Below are 8,614 nucleotides of genomic sequence, written 5' to 3'. Positions count from 1 at the left end.
TCAAAAATTGTAATTTTTGCGTTGTCATAAAAATTTAGTTTTCTCCGTGCGCGTAAAGAAGTAAAGAGTTTTTTGCGCTGCGACCTTTTTCCGTGTGTATTGCGCCGTGAGAAAGGCAGGTAAAATTGTAGCGTGTTCTTCAGCAATAATTATTTAAAACTTTATACACTATAAGTTTATGCGTTCTGTGTTTGTATATTTTAAATATAAATTTTTACTTTCCTTCACACTTTAATTCAGGACGGGTGTTTTGTTTGACAAAAACATTACGATCTTATTATTAGAGATATTGCAAAAACTTCATTAAAATGGCATCAACTCACCGTTTCATCTGTAGTTCGAGATACTTTTACAAGTATTAGTTTTGATTTTCTTATTAATCTGTTATTTTCAAAAACAGACCCTAGTTAGGAGCCATAAAAGCAGCTTACTCAATACACTTTACATCAGTGGCGTAGAGATTATAAATGCGAGAATCAATTGTAGTAGAAACATCAAGCAATATGTTTCAAAATTAATTATACTACACTCATTTATCTTTTTTTTTTAATAATTAACAAAGTATATTATAAATGTAGGCAGGAAATAATCCTGCCACATTCGTTTAATTTTTTCGTAGTAATTTTTATGTCTTTGTATTAACTACGTTTTTAGGACTTTCGGCTTCTTCGTATTGCTTCCTTCTCAAAATTACCAGATTATAGTTTGTTCCCCATGCCAGGAAAGTAGATTTTGGGGCGGTTGCTACAGTTGATGTGCTTCAAATGATCGACACGGAGAAGTGTTCATGTGTGTTTAAATTATTCATTAAAGGAATGAAAAATCGTTTTATTCAATACGTAATTTTCGCGCACTTTGACAGCGCCACTGCTAAACAACTAAACCAATTAAGGCAGTCCTGTTTTTGTTCGTTTGAGCACAAATTAAATTTGCAACAACGAAGACAACAAAGACCTGATAATATTCTGTTCAACATGTTGCTTTTTAATTTGCTTTAAAGTAACTGTCGGTGGGTAGAAGATTAAATACACAGAAATGACAACCTTAATAATACCCCTTTCTTGCGACGCATTTTCTTTGTTGAACCATCAAAAGATAAATTAATAAATACATATATATATATATAGGTAGGTAGGTACAAAAGTTATTATTATGTTTGTGATTTTCAAGTTTCTTTCTTAGATTTATTTTTATGAATTTGGAGATATACAACAGATATAAAACGTATTTATAACCAAAACCGATTCCATGGCGAATTAGTTTTATCCAAGAAACGCGTGGATTAAAACTATTAATATTAGCTGAATTAACTTTAATATTATCGTGAAAATTCATTTAATCTTTATCCGATACAAATGTAGAAAAATTGTAGTTGCTGTCACACCCTCTACGGAAATCTATTCCGGGATTTTTGGCTTAAGGCACCAAAACTCTAACCACTAAGCTACGAGAGGTTACACCAGAACTACGCCGATATACTATACATGTATATATGTTATGAAATTCCTTGGAAATGTATATATTTCCGAGGCTATTTAGGAAATTTATAAAATATTGTTTCAAAGATTTTTTAATACACACATATCCTAGGAAATATACACATTTCCTAGGCATTGTATGAAATTCCGATATTGTACTAGGAAATGTATAAACTTAATGATCTCTATGAATAAAATTAATGAAACACGTTAATAAACTGAGAATCAGAGTTATCTGTGTTTACGCGGTTCTAGTGCGATCGTCTGATGTATTTGCGTTGGTGACGTTATTCTTTGGTTAGGTTAGGTTTGACGATGTACATGCATTATTGTATGGTTATTAGGTTTAATTATAACACTGGAGCTTTTTTAATGCCTCTGCGAACTGATACGTTGGAATAATGTCTTCGAAAAGTTTGTTTCATTATGATCTCCGCGCCCAACATATACATATGAAAATGATCAGCATTATCACCTCTACAACATACTAAAAATCAAGGTCATCGTTTTAGACAAAAGGTACGCTAAGTAAAAATTGGTGTCGTGCGTGGATCGCCGTGTTCTTTGTGTCGTAACTTTTTCCCATGCGTATTGCGCCGCGACCAGGCTCCTCTTTTCCATTGGGCACTCTGGGCAAGTGCCCAGGGCCCTACGTGCAACGGAGGCCCCCTATATAGTTCCTGCCAGATCCATCCACCAACCAAAAGCCGATAATTATTTTAAGAAAATTAATCAATAATTGTTGTTAGAATATTTACTTGCATAATCGCTTTTGCATGCTATAAACGCGAGCATACCTAAATGTAGGTGATTCTTCAAACATTTATATATTCTAAAATTTTATTACTTTGAATCGCTCTCCAAAGAGAAAAATACAGAATCTGACTACAAGGACTTGTCTCAAAGAATAAGACTTAGAAGTTCGCGCTTGACATTTTTTGATGACTCTGCAACGATAGTCCAACTGAGTTGGGAAGAGATATTAAAGTAGAAATACCTTACTTCCCATAAGTGATACTCCAAGCGTGCATCTAAAACAGCGATTGAGTTTGTACAAGGACATTGGTTATTGTTGACATTGTTTTTCGCTTGAAAACTCCAAATTCTGAGACAAAGTTGCAATAAAATTTGCTGCTATGAAGATGTTAACGAGAAAGTGTTAGAAATAGAATGTCTGTCTGTTTTTGGCAAACTAATAGTATTCCAGAAGTTTCGATAGAAAACCGAGATGGAGACACATTTCCAAATATAGAAATTGCATTGAGAATCTTTTTAAACATGATGTCATATTACAATTATCTATTCATCTATTATGAATATAAATAAACAAATAATTAAAATAATTCGAAGTGGTCTGTATTCTGTCGAAACTGCCAGACGCGGATCGCGATTTCGATCTTTTTGGATCTCATCAGCGCGTCGCAGACCACTCCGACANTGTAGCGTCCACAAGAAATTGAACACCCTGTATGACTGACAATATTTCCTATTTACGCATCATATGATTCCAGACCACTTCTTTTTTCTTTTATTAAATGTATAATAACAGAGTTATGGGCGAAACCGCCTTAAGTGGAACTCCCTGCATATACCTGAAACAGTAAAAACCACCGAGGTGCAAAAAAGAGTTAGCCATGAGAATTCCGGTTTTACAATTTTTAGCTGTAAAATTTTTAAAAGTGAACGTTACCTCCAAAAAGGCTTTTCTGATACTTGTGGAGGCTATACAGTGGAATTCGTTTATTATGACTCCGCCTATATTGATCAACCGCTTAATATGAAATAATTGCAGTTAAGTTTGGTTTTCATATTAAATTCTCTAATAAGAAAGTTCGGATATAATGACATATCGTTTATTATTACTTAATCTCTAAATAATTAATAACATTTTCGCTCATGTTTTTGACCCTTCTTATGTATATTGATATTACAATTCATCGTATTTGTCATTTCCTTTCGATGTCATTATAAGCGGATTCTACTGTACTTAATGTAGTTTTTGAGTACGCAAATTAAAAACGGCTTGTATAAAGGATCTTAAAATAATTATAATAATGGAAATGAAATCGATGAACAAGAATGTTCTACTAATATTCTTGAATCGCATGCTAAACTGGAAGGAAGTTTTCAACACGTTGAGCAATTTAGTTCGAATATGCATTAAATTTGCATTACGTACTAAATGAAATTCTGTGTTAATGAGATGTATCGAATACACTTAATGACTCCGTTTATATATATTTAAATGAAGCATTGCCACTGTTACCTCCATGACAAATAAGATGCAAGTAATTTGTTTAGATCCTTCGCTTTTCTAACAGTTTGACACAACTTATTAGTAACATAACTCTATTATATCTATCGTATATTCGCATGAAACATTAATCAATCACTCTACTTTTGAGTTTGGCATCAGGTGCTCTTCATCCTAGTTACAAATTTTCACATTTTGTATTCTCAAATAAACACGCCCGCAATTTAAAGTAAGTTCCTACAAATGTTTTCCAAATTCTCGTTAAAGTATTATCAGTTTAGCAAATGTTAAAATTAAGTTAAGTATTTAAATTAAGTTTAACTGATCGTGAGTTCCCACTCCCACGTCAGTTTCAAAAAGGTTAATAATTACACAGGGCAACAAGGTTACACGTTGTAAGGGAAAACTTAACAGTTATGAAAATCTACTAAAAGCTATTTATTTTATTCTGGCTTGAGTATCAAAACACACACGGATGGTCTTGTTGATTCATAATGACCGTACCTTAACTTTTGTCGGCTTTCGTAATTAGTAGATCGTCATGTTTTTTTGGAAGCTGGTTGCAAATTTTGAAATGTTTAATAAAATTTCGTTTTTTTTTGAGAGAAGAGATATCGACAAGACTATCTAAACAAAATGTACAACTCAGGTACCTACTATAGACCATCAAAACACTCAATGATAGCCACACCCCACATCTTGCACACTTTATCTGGATCGTCATAGTTTTTTGGAAGCTGATTGCAAATTTGGAAATGGAGGTATCGACAAGCCATTTAGGCAAAAAGCAGAACCCAGGTGCTACAAACCATTAAAAGCACACAAAAATAATAATCGTCTCCTCAGCACTCACACAGTCCGATCACTAATACCTTGCACACGTTATTTGGATGGTCCTGTTGATTCATAGTGACTGGTAGTTGACCGTTGACGGCTGTGGTATCTAGAGAAAGCTGGTTGCAAATTTGGAAATGTTTAACGAAACTCCTTTTTTTTCTTTTTGGGAAGAAGAGATATCAACAAGGCCTTCTAGACAAAATGCACAACTTAAATAGTACGGAACATCAAAGTATACAATGATGACTGCTCTCCAAGAATAATCATTTCTTCAATACTGACACAGTCCGGCCGTTCGCATCTTGCACACCTTGGTCATGTTGATTCTTAATGACTATACCTTAGCCTTTGTTAAATTTTGTAACTAGTGGATCGTCGCGGTTTTTTAGAAGCTGGTTGTAAATTTGGAAATGTTTACTGAAATTTCGTTTTTTTGGGAGAAAGGAGATATTGACAAGACCATCTGGACAAAAAGCACAACCCAAGTTCTACGAACCATCAAAAACACACAATGATGACCGCCCCGCCCCCCAAGAACAATCTCCTCAACCCGGCCACTAACATTTTGCACACATTATCTAGATGATCCTGTGGATTCATATTGACTATTGCTTGACCGTTGACGGCTGTGGTATCTAATGGAAGCTGGTTGCAAATTTAGAAATGTTTAATGAAACTTCCTTTTCTTTTGAGGGAGCTAACGTTTCGTGGCTGGTTTGGTTTTCTATCGATAATGTTGGTGATGATTGATGATAACCATCTGCTAGAAGGAGCCGCTCAAACTTGTTGTTCAAATTTTTTTTTTAATAATTGTTTTGAATATCGTTTCAAATGATAAAGATCGAAACGTCACATATATATTCTTTGAATGAAATTGTAGTAGTATCATTCAGTCTACTCTTTAATTTAATTTCCATTGCCAATTCAAAATTTCACAATAAAATTTTACTCTCTGTTCGGTGTCGATGGGTTTCGATATTTATATATTTGTATATTCTTTTTTATAGTAGGTTCTAAACATTGGGAAAGTCCGAATCTCCAACTACGTCACACCGGACTTTCTCTGGGTACCTGAAGGGTGCATAGCAACAACAGAAGCATTGACCAAGGGGTCTGTTTTACTTAGGGGCGTGTTCTATTTTGGTGTAGACTAGTCCTGGACCAAAGATAGAGATTCATTATTACAATTTAATTAAAACCAAAATATTCAACTATACAATTCATAATCAAATTTATTACAATTACAACCAAAATTACAAATACAATTCATATTCAATCAATTCAAATTTGACTACAAAATTCAATTATCCAAATCAATTATATACCAATCAAGTCAATTTGATCAAGCAATTAGTGTAAATAGTGTGAATAAAGTGTAAAAAGAAAAGCAGTCTTTTAATTCGAAGTGTATAACCAAAAGAGCCTTCTGCGGGATACCTCTCAACGTGCCAAAATATGACATATGTATATCCTTTCGTTGTAATAGGCATCTGATCTCAAAATTGCCTCGACACATCAGGATTTTAAGATTCAAAACTCAAAACAACTCTCCATATCCTTTTAATGATCACTGCCACTTCAAAAGCTACAAAATCAAATCATATCAGTCTCATCAAAATCTCCAAATATTTTTTTTTACATCCATAACATTTAACATGAACGACACTCCCGTGTGTATATGCATTCTTAAAGTTGATAGAAATCTTTACAAGGAACTAATTAATTGTACTGACTGAGGTATTTTCATTGTCTTCGAACCTGGAGGCGTAGATACACTCCATTGTTCGATGACTTCAACATTTTGCTGTTAAATAATTATGAACAAAAAGAGATCAGTAGCCCACAAAGCATCTTATGTAATGCGATATTTCGCTGACTAGCTACATTAATTAATTAATTACGGGTTGGTTTCCTTAAAATTTTGATGACGTATCGTTGAGTGAATTGCTCTAAACGGTCGTCATTGTTACTAAAGTTTTTTGAAAGTAAAACTTCACAGAACAGCTCGACAGCATTTCTTCTAAACTATGTTACCTATTCGACTTATAAAAAGTATTATTTAACGTAATATTGTGATCATTAGTAGCACATCTTAAAGAAGGAAGTTATTACTGTCACGACCAAGCAAAATTTCTTTCGTCTGGATGCATTGATTCAGTGAAATTGTCTCAAATCATTAAACAAAATTAAAACCCGAACATACATTACAAACCTTGTAATTACTAAAAAGTTAAAAACGAAAATCATTCATGATTTGCTTACTTGAAAAGTGGAATATTTACTTTAAATTTAAAGGAAACCAATAAAGAAAGATTATAAAATTGATTCACAATCGGCAAAGAAATCGCGTTATATGCAAAAAAATTGTATTAGGATTAGGAGCCTTCTTTTTTTGAAGTCAGTTAAATGAACATTTCATTTAGTAGACTATTGTTACAGTTTATTTAGAAGTACTTAGTATATTTTACACTCTTGTACAAAACGGGATAATTTTGTCGTAACTTTATTAAGGCTCCTTCTTGATGTAATGAAATTGCATTCTGAACTTCAAGTCATGTCATCAGGCTGAATTTAAATATTAATGTGTTTTAAATTTATTCTTTGTAGAAGTTGGTTGTAATTTATGTCCATTAAATGTGAAGTGCTATCAGAATCAAAAGTGATAAATATGATGTCAACAAATGCCTTCTTCATGATATAAAATGCAATTCTCATAAAACTTTCTTGAACGATGCGCTAAATTCTCAATAGACTTTCAAGTGAAGTAGTACCTAAATGAGGATTTAAGAAACTATAACAATACATTTTTATTTACGATTAAATATTAAAGTTGTTATTTAAAAAATTTAAACTAAGTGAAAGTTGTTAATAAGCAAAAGAAAACTGATTAATTGTGGTTCAACTAGAATTTTGTCACTGAATAATGAAAATCGCAAATCGATGAAAAGTATTACTTGAACTACTATAACATACAAAGAAAACGATTAATACTAATGGGAACGAACAAGTTCATTACTGCTGTCATATACATAAGTAATTTTAATGATGTAAATTATTTTTGCATTATCTCTAGTTCTTATTGAAACTTTGATTGGTAAATTATACAATTCAAATGGTTTTTTTATTCTAATGGTTGTTTAACAGAAAGTTATGTTATAAATAATTCAAAACTTCATAAATATGAACTCGGAACGAAAAACACAATCATCTTCACTATATGTAGATAGATATATGTGTACGTATATATAAACAAGCTTTCAATGAGATTTAAATAACTGACAGTGACACGTGGACAAAAAAAACATTTTCACGTGCGCTTCGAAGATATGTCTCAATAAAGGAATCTGTCGCATTAATGTTATTGTTCCTTTGCGTCTCTTATTGTACTATTTTAAGAACCACAATAAAATAATAATGTAGTACATACAAAAAAACTAACGAAAGTATTTTATTTTTTATTTAGAAATATAACTTAAAAAGTTTTGCCCAGACGAAAGAAAAAAAAGAGCACAGAGATCAATAGATATTACAATTTTTTCTTGCCATTATGAAACTCCAGATCTCTTTCGTATGTTTTTAGTACTGGAATTTGTTTTAATAATACATCAGAGACCGAAAATGGATAATGTTATAGAATTCAAAATTTGGCTAATAACACAGCAATCATTATTACCCAAATTTGAATTTAGACAAAAGGTACGCTAAGTAAAAATTGGTGTCGTGCGTGGATCGCCGTGTTCTTTGTGTCGTAACTTTTTCCCATGCGTATTGCGCCGCGACCAGGCTCCTCTTTTCCATTGGGCACTCTGGGCAAGTGCCCAGGGCCCTACGTGCAACGGAGGCCCCCTATATAGTTCCTGCCAGATCCATCCACCAACCAAAAGTCGATAATTATTTTAAGAAAATTAATCAATAATTGTTGAAAGAATATTTACTTGCATAATCGCTTTAGCATGCTATAAACGCGATCATACCTAAATGTAGGTGATTCTTCAGACATTTATATATTCTGAAATTTTATTACTTCGAATCACTCTCTAAAGAG

The sequence above is a fragment of the Agrilus planipennis genome, unplaced genomic scaffold (assembly GCF_000699045.2).
Source record: "Agrilus planipennis isolate EAB-ADULT unplaced genomic scaffold, Apla_2.0 scaffold300, whole genome shotgun sequence".
NCBI lineage: Eukaryota > Metazoa > Arthropoda > Insecta > Coleoptera > Buprestidae > Agrilus > Agrilus planipennis.
This window is presented reverse-complemented; position numbering follows the sequence as displayed.